We start from the raw sequence: 11,607 nt of genomic DNA, 5'->3' as shown, positions 1-11,607 counted from the left end.
TAAAAAAGCTAAATAAATTAAAAAATGAATAAAACTAATACAAACCTAAATAACTTAAAATTAACTACACTAATACATGCTTATTTTTTATTTTTATAAAATATAAAGGTTTTAATATATTTCTTATTTAGTTATTTTAAGTTAGTACTATTTTGTGCAAAATTGACCCTCCGTGCAAAACTGTCTGTCGTGCAAAATTGACCTTCCGTGCAAAATTGTAACTCGTGCAAAATTAAGCTTCCGTGCAAATTAGTCTTCGTGCAATTTTGTCCCCTCGTGCAATTTTGTGCCTGCGTGCAAACTAGTCTTCGTGCAAAAGTATCTTCGTGCAATTTTGTACACTCGTGCAATTTTGTTCTCGTGCAATTTAGTTCCCACGTGCAATTTAGTAACCTCGTGCAATTTTGTCTTCGCGCAATTTAGACCCGCTCCCAAAAAAATCAGTTATCCAAACTTTTAAAAACTGCTAAAATGCTTTGTATTGATAAATTTTAATTAATATTAATAGCTTATTGTACTTGACTTAAATTAATTAAAGATATACTACTCAAAGCAAGGTTGGGCAACGTACAATCTGCAAAAGATAAACTTTAAAAATTTAAAGTTACTTTATAAACTTGAACCACGAGCACGTAACTTTTTGAAGTTTACAGTAAACATTCGGAAATACATTATACCAACGAAATATTATTTGATTAGTATTTATTTATGTTTTATTGTTGTTTCCGGTAAATTTATCCCTATACGGAAAACGTTGCTTACCTTTGACTATTTTTTTATTGGTCTTAGTTTACAAAGTATAAAAAAGCTAACACTTATTATATAATAATAACTAATTTATACAGTATTCTGTCTTTATTACACTAACACATGTTTCTTAAGACTTCAACGGAGCTATGAAGTTCAAGAAATACCTGTTAACACATAGAAACATATGTTAGTGTAATAAAGAAAAAAAATACTGTTTAAATTCGCTATTGTTATATATTCCAGTGAGATTGTTTCGCTAGGATCTTTATTAGCAAACGATTAAACTTTTATTTTGAGTAATCATTTAGCGTACATAATTTATTAAATAAACGCTACAAAAATTTTAAACTTTTTATTTATAACAGTGACTAAACTATTAAAAAAGTTCTAATTTTGATATTTATCTTAGTCACACCTTTTTTTTTGTTTTATTTAGAATTTTTTCTAATGTATTTTTTTATCAGTTTCTCGGATCTATCCTTATATATTGCTTTTGTAACTGTATAACAAGCTAGTTTCTTCACTTAAAAAACTATTTTTTAGTGTTTACAAGTAGTTTTTGTACATTGATTATTTTGAAACATATATAAAATAAGAGTAGCTAGTTTATACAGTACAATAAAAAATAGTTCAGTGACAAAATTATTAGTCTTTTGAAGTTTCTAAATTAATTTGTTTTTATGTGCAAATAGAACTATTTGTGTTTTCAATCATTTAATGCTAATCAAGTTTAAAATACAAGTGTTTTAAGTGGGAACGGGTCAAATATTCACGAATAGACTCTTTTACACTAAGAATTTTTTGCACGAAGGGACATTTTTGCACAAAGATAATTTTGCACGAAGACACTTTTTCACAAGGGGTCACTTTTGAACGAAGACACTTTTGCACAGAAAGTCAATTTTGCACGAAGGTAAAATTTTGCACTAGAGTAAAAAAAAGGAAAAAAAAAAAAAAAGTTATTAACCGAGGGTAGGGTTAGTGGTAACAGTGATAGAAAATATAAAAAGCAAAAAAAAAAATAACAAAGAAAATAAAAATAAAAACTAGAAAAAAAATAAAATAAACTAATAAAAATAACAAAAAAAAAACACTTAATATATTTTAATGACTCTTCAAAACTTATTACGTTTAATTTTAAACTCTCGATTTTTAGTTTTGACTTTAAAAATATGAAATATTACTTGTGTTCTTGATAAACATGTCAACTTCTACTTTTTTGATATTGGACCATTGTCGTGTTAGGGATCACATTTCTAATACATCAAGTTTTTACAGTATATTTTAATAAAATTTACGATTTAAAATACTAAAAGCAGATTCGTATTATTTTTGAATATACTACGTCGCTGATTTAAATTATAAAAAAAAACATAGTCTACATTTTTAGAAGATTTAAAATTTTTTGGTTGTTAAAGTTATCAAATATAATTCGTTTTTTTTAAATATGTACTAATATGTTTGACTTAAATAATAAAAAAAACGGTTTTAATTTTTATACAATTATGGTTTTATTAGTTGAACCTACAGGGTATTACATAGATAAAAGTAGCAGTCGTTGTCAGCTGACTACGAGAGATTTTTTTTCGAAAAGAAGAAAGTAAAGTTATAACATAAAAAAATAAACTTTAAAATTTAAGTGCTTGTGTTGCATTTTCTTTTTTGTAAGATTTCAAAGTAAGAATATCACTAGCCATAAGATGAAAACAAAGATACTTCAGACTAAAAGATTGATTTTTTTACTTTGCAAGTTATAAAATTATCCGTTGAAACTTAACAAAAATTAAAGTAAAAAAGTGTCCGAAAACTAAAACACAACATTAATAAATATTTTAAAGGTTTTTATTATTTTATATTTGTGACTATTTCACCTTAACTAGAATAAAAGTGTTATTATGTTAAGTTAGTAATTAAAAATTTAGCTATTTTAAATATGAACTGTATCTATAAAGCTCATATCTTTTATATATAAAACTATAATTTAAAAAAAGGCTTACTGTAAAAACTAAAAGGTCCTTTTTAGAATTTTAATAATAATGCTTATAAAAGATATAAGTGGAAACAAATGCACAAGTAACATTTGGACAAGCATGATAGTTTTGTCATCTATGGTAGTTATGGATTGGTTACTAATAGTTGCTAATGTCAATGATACAACAAGAAAAAAAGTTGGAGTTTCCGTGTTGCTTGTGATTGCTGATATATCTGTTATTCTTCTATTAAGGTAATTTTAATTTAGTACAATAGTTTGAATTGAAAATTACGTATTTTATTTAGTAATCGCTAAGTTGAAGACAGATAAAGGTAACAACTTTTTTTTTTCTTACGGTTTTTATCTAAAAAAACTTTTAGTTTATTATTTTATTATATAACTATAAATTAATAAATAAGGAGCTTCTTGGATTTTCGCTTTTTAGTTTATGAATAATCTAAAATGAATTTATAAGCTCTGTATTTTTTAACATACTTTTACATAACAGTATATCCTAAATAAACTTATGTAAAACATAACCAAGGTTGGCTTTATGATAGTGAAAGTTCTACTAGAGTATCAAAAAAAGAAACGCTAGTTTTATTATACTTTACAATATGTATATACTTTTTTTTATATCTAGGTGAAAATAGCTAAAAGTTAATTAATTTTAACTTAAATTTTTTTTTGCAGATTACTTGGCACTGATTAGTTCTTAGTTATTTTCTAAAATAAAAAACTGCAATACTTTTGAGACTCAAACTCCATTTTTTATGCTAAAAAACTAATTAAGTTTCTGTTTATTAAGTACAAGAATTTGATGTACATTAAGTACAAATAAAACACAAATAAAAATTATTTGAAACAAATAGAAATACTTAAAGTCTAACTGATGATACACAAATTAACAAAAAATATTAAGGTTATTGCAAATTAGTAATTAGTTACTCATGAACGAAAAATTTCAAGTTTAAGAAGTTTACATTTACCTAAAGTGTTTTATTCTATCCTTTTTTTTTCATTCTAAAATATTAAAAGACATCATTAAATAAAAACTGTATGATTATACTCAAATACAAATATATAATTTTAAATATAATTCACAATAGAGTCAGGGGTCTTAAGTTCGATAAAACAATTTCCCAATGGATAAAAAAAATAGATCAAATGTTAAAGATTTTTTTTTTAACATTATAACTTGTTAGATTAAATTTTTAATCTAACATGTTTTATTAGTACAGTAAAGTTATTTATTATTAGCACTAAGTTAAATTTTTACATCGTTTTATATTTTTAAACTTTAACGTTATGACTACAGTATAGTTTTATTTCAATTTAAATTTAGTTTAAATTAGTAAGATACAGTTTTTGAAAAGAATTACTTGAAAGTACTTAAATAAATATAAGTAAAATGAAATGTATTTTATTATATCTCAAAAAAAGGAATAAAAAACTAACATAATTAATAACTTATAAAACTCCTTTTAACTTGGTATTTTACGAACTTTTCTACATTTTATAGTTAAAAGTTGTATTATTTTGTTGCTTTTAATATAAGTCATATAAACAATTGTTTTATTATTTTATTGCTTGTTACATAAACTGAAAAACCAGATATAATGCTTTATGTTTGTTATTATTTATGGTGACATTTGTCTATTTAGAGGTTTGTTTATTTATTAAGAGTATTAAAGAAAATAAAAGTACTAAAGTTTTAACAAAGACACAACCCTTAAAGTTGTATTTGTTGTAAACAAAGCTATTCATTTAAATAAATAAATGTATGTATATATATATTTATGTATATATATATAATTTGTTGTTAAAGCAAGCTTTACCAACAAATTAAAAAGACACAATATCGAACTATCGAACTATATTTGGGAATTAAATGACGCAAAAAAAGACTATAATTTAAAATGGGAAGTACTCTGCAGAACCAAAACAAAACCAAAAAACAATAAAACATGCCGTTTATGTTGCTTGGAAAAATACGAGATTGAAAAAGTTTAAAAAGATTTATCATTAAATAAAAGAAAAGAAAGGCAGCAACCCTGCCTACATAATCAAAATATGTATTTCAAAAAAACCAAAACCACTAAATAATAACAAAAAATAACAACAAAATAAATCTAAAAACAAGAACAAACAAAGCAAAGATAAGTTAACTTGTACATAAGTTGTTTTTAAAATAGGCTAACTAAAATTATTCAATTTTAGTTGAAACGTCACAATGTGTTTTTTTGTTTTATTCTTTAAAAATCTTACTTTGTTCTTTATTATCGTTCTGAGGAGATGTATAAAGCGTCGAAACTAAGTAAACGATTTGAAAACTAGTTGTTTTTTTATATTATAAATATATATATTTATATATATATATATGTATATAATTGCTAAACTAAATTACGCAGCACAAATTTTTACAACCAATGTAATAAACTTTATTGCAATAGCTTTTTACCTTAATGTAAACTTTACTTAGTACATAAATTACGAGTGCAAAAATATTTTAATTCGGACAATTCGAATTCCAGCGATTAAAGTTCGAAAAAAAAGTTTAAATGACCACAACTTGATAAATAATATATAAAAAAAAGCGTTGAATTTCTAGTAATACAAATAGTTTTATTTTTTTTGCTAAGTTTCAATAATTTCTTTGAATTGTAGCTAAAATATTAAAAAAAAAAATTAGTATTTAAAAAAAAATTCTTTTAATATATATAGGCTTTTTTTAATTTAAAACTCTTTTATACTGTTATTAATTAAACCTACAATCACTTTTTTTAATAAGTTGTAACTCTTAATTTTCTTTTAAATTTGAATGGCCTAAATTTTAATTGTCATGTAACACAACAAGTTAGACATGTGATCAGTTTTTAATATAAAATTTTATTAATAAAATATTTTTGTATAAGTTCAAACTTGTGTTAGTAGTTGTATTTAAAGTAATTTATGTTGTTTTAGTCCGACTTACTATAAATTAGATTTAAAAAAAAGTAAAGTAGAACTTTTCTTTGAACTTGTTTATAAAACTATATGCTTTTTAGTAGTTTCTACTTATCTATGATACAGCTGTTTACCCTTTAACAATGTAAGTAACTAATCTGTACACAAATGTCTAAAATCAGTAAATAAAAACCTTTTTATATGTTATAAAAAAACAAAACAGTAACTATTTTGTTAATAAGTAGTATTTAAAGTATTATGTACCTTTTAGCATTTGTTAGGATTTTAAGAAACGTTTAAAGCTAAATGTTTTTAAAATTGTTTGCACTATACTTTAAAACTTTTATTTTAGAAGATATAAATTTTTACAAGTATTGGTCATGACAGTTTTTAGTAGTAATGCAAATTATTACTAAATCTAAAAATGCATTTCATTGGATAAAGAATAAAACAATATTTAGTCGATCCGAATTGAAAAATTTTTTTTTTTTATACTGTTTTATATGTTGTAAAAACAAGCTTGTACTCTAAAAGAAAAATTAAGCGGTATGAAACTACGAATACGAATTTAATATTTGTGCTTTCAATCACAATATTTTTCTAAAAATTCGCTGTCATTTGATATTTTATTGTTTGTGAACAGTTTACTGTCGTAAAATAGTAAAAGTGCTTAAATAATAAGTTATTGATTATAACAAAAGTACCACAAACATTTATTAACTTTTAAAATGTAAGCTAGTTATAAAAAAAATTATAAAACGAATTTAAAAATTAACTTAGATATAAATATGGTTTATACCTGTTATACATGTATAGAACTAAGAAAATTTAAAAATCTCAAAGTTTGATTGAAAACTATGGTGCTTTTATCTATTCAGCTTTATTGATTTTACTAATCATTTAAGTGATTTTTTAACTGATAGATAAAGTATTTAATTATATTTCCAGTTAAAGTTTCCGACTTATAATTAAAAATTCATTGTTATGCTCAAGCACTTATACTCAATAAACAGAGTGATAGTACAAAAAGTCACTAATTTATTTGCGTCGTTAAGTAATACAAAATCATAGCAAAATTGTTAAACAAAAACACGTATGTATGAAATGTTTTAATATCCATACAAATCACTTATCAGTTTCTTAGCTAGAATTTACTTACAACTTATTCTTTTAACACTTTTTATAGTAAATAATAATGGTTGAGCTTTGATTTAAAACAATTGTATAAGCAAATGAAGAAAAAAACATGTTTATTAGATACTTAACAGTAAAGTCTTTTTCTAAACATGAGGTTATTAAAAACAAACAGTTATTTTTAAAGAACAAGCTGATAATTTAAGTTACATGATTAAAATTTTTAATAGTTAATTATCTTCAATGAAAATTAAAATATAGTTTTGCACGTTTTCGTTTTATTATTTTAGTTTAATAATTTAGACTTTTTTCAAACTTTATCACATAAATTAACTGAATAGTTTCTGTAACAATTAGTATATAATTATAATAACTAACTGATTTAAAACAAAGTATAGCTTCAGTTTTTGTGTTAAAAGATGCTTTTATTTATTTCTAAATTAATTTTAGGTGTTGTATGATAGACAAGGAAGGAAAAGATAAAAGCATAGGAACTTTAAAGAAAAACTCGTGTTTCATTTGGTTTGTAGTAGTTATGTGTATTGACATTAAAAACATAATTATTTACGATCAAGCTGACAGCATAGGCAAAATGCATTTGAATTTAGACAACAAGGATTTATTCAATGACAACCTTAAGTTGTATGAAAGCAGTACAGACGAAATAGTGTTTAATGAAGTAGATATAATTATAAAAAACACGACACTTAAAGAATGCGAGAGCTCATATACGAAAAGAAACAAGTTGAAGAGTTGTAAAGAAAATCTTAAAGAAAAACAGCTGTCAATAACAACTTGCTGTATCATAGAAACATTCAGCAAGAAAATTATAAATGGAGTACTTCGTAATGAGGCTGTAGAAAAGGCTTCTGAATATAGAGCAATTATGGGGGTTGCGCAGTCAATTATTTACTGTGGAATTTTCTTAACTCTATCTTCAACACTCTACCTTAACCAAGCAAACAAAGAAATAAATTTTCGGATTAAACTTATATATTTGGCTAGGTTTACTATGTGCCTTATTGATTTATTAGACTTTATAGAAATAAAAACGTCTTTGTGGCTTATAAACAAAGTTTCGAGTAAAAGTTTTTTACCAAATTGGACTATTTATGCAACCCACACATATTGTCTCTTGGTTCAGATAGTAGTAGTTGTTGTTTACTTTTTCAAAAGCTATAAAAAAAAAAATTTGAATTCACAATTTGAAATGCACAACCTAAGTAGCTTGTTATCAGTCATAGAAATGGTTCTTAACCCAACAATAGTTTGTATTGGAACTTTAGTGGTTCGGTTATATTTTTTGATACTGAGTTTCACAAAAGAAGTTTCGGTTGTATTCCTTGGAAAAAATATTTTTATTCTGATTCTAATTGTGAGTTTTTTTTTGTACTTTTGTTTGCTGTTAGATAAAACAATAAAGTTTAGATTCTGACAAAAGTTTCAAGACTCAATAACTTTTTAAACAAAAACAAGTTGAAGAAGATACGAACAACTAGTAGCTCACTTACTTCAATAATACGAAGTAGCTACTTTAAAAAGAAAAACAGAAAAAGCTCAAGAATAAGGTTAGATAAATTAATACAAATAGTTGTTCTATTTATTAAACCACACAGTGGGCCCGCAACTGAAAAAAAAAAAAATAATTTTCTATTTTAAATTGTAAGTAGTAAGCCAAAATTCTAGCACATTTAGTGATTCAAATTAAACTACAAAATCAATCTATAACAAAAGTTATGGCAATTTGAAGATTGTAATTTGGATGGTTTTTAACTTGTTTTATTTTTGATGTCTTTAAAATCGAAAACCGACGGTTAAATCAAAATCTTTTTTAAAATACTTTTACATCAAAGTATTTTATTACTTTTTTCAGTCTCCAAAATCGATCTTTTAAAAAATTGTTTAATGTAAAAAACTATTAAACTTAAATTTTTTTTTGTCGTTAAAACAAAATAAAAAAAGTTATTTTATTTATTTATTTTTGTTGACATTCTACTAAAATTTTTCAAATAACAGATTTCTGGCATGGTTGGAACATATAAGTGAATATCCTCTGATTTAGTAGATTAATAAAACATTAATAAAACAACGCCACTTACGCTAAAAAGTTTTTATAAGAATCATTCTAGAAAGAATTAAACAAGCATTTTTCCGAATATATTTTAAAGTTTTCAATAAATAATTGTATTATAAAGAATTTCTTTGTATTAATAAAACTTTATGTTTAGTATCTACTTAAAATGTACAAGCTATCAAAAAGCGAAATTAATTAAGATATAAGTTTAAATTGCCTTATTTTGATTTTTTAAACAAATGTATACATAATAATTTATAGAGCAAGATAAATCATAAGAGCTACTACTTAAGGTCCAATAGCTTTCATTCTTTAAGATTTCATTTATTTAGCTTTGAAAACTCGACAGATACAATCTTAGACTACATTAAAATCAAACACTTGTAAAGATTTACAAATCACTTTCTATTTCAAGTACAAAGCGATTTGGGCCCACCTACTTTACTTAGAACTAAGTTTAAAGGGAACGGGTCGAATACGCACAAAGACATTTCTTCACGAAGAGACAAAATTCTTTTGCATGAAGACTATTTTGCACGGAGGCTCTATTCTGCACGAGGGTTCAGTTTTGCACGAAGGGTCATTTTTGCACAAGAACGAAATGAAACAATTAAAAAAAATAATAATAATAAGTTACTGACCGAGGGTTAGGGGTAGAGTGATAGTATTGATAAAAAATAACTAACAAAAATTTACATTAAAAAAAAGAAATAAGTAATAATTAATTAATAAACGAAATATTAATAAAAAGTAACCGACCGAGGGTAAGGCTTAGGGGTAACAGTGATAGTAATAATAAAACTGAAAAATAAAACAAAATTAATAAAAGCCATTTACTAAAAAATAAGTTAGAAAAAAATATATATAAAATAAACTAACAAACAAAAAAGATAAAAAGAGTTAACGACCGAGGGTAAGGGTTAGGATAACATTGATAATAAAAAAAAAATTATGTTAATCAAAAACAATACAAATTAAAGAAAAAATTCAACCCGTGCAAAAGTGACCTCTCATACAAAATTAACGCCGTGAAAAAGTGTCTTTGTGCAAAAATTTTTTTTCGTGCAAAAGTGTCCTTTTGTGCATATGAAACCTACCAAATTTAAAAGTTACCTATTTTTTTAGATATTATTTTGCAAAATACTTATTTTTAATGCTTTTTTTGTTGTATACATTTATTTATTTTAGAGTGATAAATAACTTTTAATGTTTCTAAACTCTTCGAAGTTAGATAAATTAATTAAAATACAGTACTTTTATGTTAACAGTTCTGATACAGTAGTTGTTAAACGCCATGAAGACACATCAACTGAAATCAGCAGCAGTTCATCGAGTCAGTCATTAAACGAGTGTTCTGCTTGTAAACTCGAAAATTTTAAATTTTCTTGGGAAGATGAAACCGATACTGCGAATATAGAAAGCAACGTTAAACAAAACTGTCACAAAAATAAAGAGTTGGTCTGTTCAAAGGTAAACTTTTTGACGCAGCAACCACAGATTACAGCTAGCGCAATTCAACTTGGTCTGCTAATAGGTGATGATTTCGACAAAAGTAAGTGCAAAGACGAGACTATGAATGAAATGCAAAAAAGAAATGATAAAATTATATGTTTAGTCGATCAGTTTTATAGTAATCAAGCGACAGTAAAAACTTTGTGTAAGGAAAGTGATACTGAAAGTACAGCATTATAAAAATTAAAATAAACTTTAAGCATAAATTTCGTGAAATTTTTACGAGCGTTGTTAATAAAATATTTGAAACTATAAACAGTTAATAATAAAATGAAGTCAAAAATCTTGGTGAAATGTAAACCTTGTTAAGTTAGTTGTTGGTATTTAATAAGGATTTTTTTTAAAGAAACTGTAAATGAAAGCTTCTTATTTTTTAAAACAAATGTTTCGAAACTTTTATTGGTTTCATTTAAACATTTTACAAGTTGATGAAATGATTATAGTTAGCAAATAAATTGTTTTCAAAGTCAATTCTTCTAGCTTTTGTATGTTGATCAAAAACGTTACTTATAATTTTGAACCAGTAAATCTGCTAATACAAATTATCAAAAAAAATGTTTATGCATTTTCTCTCGTCTAATTAAAATTTCATATTACTTGTAGGGTTGTTAAAAAATTTACGTACTTCCATTTATTTCACCACTATACAGCTTTTTATAAATTTTTTGTTAACAATAAAAGCTGTATAAAGATATTTTATTGATATACAAAATTTTTTAGGTATAGTTTAAAAAGTTTTCTTTATACATATATCTAAATTAACAAATGTGCTCTAATTTGTTCATAATTTATCAAACCTAAATCTTAAATGAGAGGTACTTTGTTTTTTGATTATAGACATTAAAAAAAAATTATTAATTCTATTCTACTTAAGAAAATTAATACCATAAATTTTTTATGGGTATTTTTTATGAAAATTTTAAGGGTGCGCGACTATTTAAATTCGGACAATTAAAATACCAAAAACTCAAATTCTTAAAAAATTGTTAAAAAAGCCACAACTGCAAAAGTAATATATACTTAAAAAAGTAAAAATTGGGTATTTAGGTCTTACTTATATCTACAAGCCATTTTTTCTTTTTGGCATAGTTTTAAATATCTTTGTGATATGGCTAAAACAAGTTTTAAAATATAGATATTTTAAATACTTTTTCTTTTTTTAATTGTCAGCTCGGAGGGTCTGGTAGCACCGGCGGAACAGCCTCGGAGTCACTTGTGA

This window comes from Thalia democratica, chromosome 5 (assembly GCF_965202585.1).
Source record: "Thalia democratica chromosome 5, ktThaDemo2.hap1.1, whole genome shotgun sequence".
Lineage (NCBI taxonomy): Eukaryota > Metazoa > Chordata > Thaliacea > Salpida > Salpidae > Thalia > Thalia democratica.
Note: the sequence above shows the minus strand (reverse complement) of the source record.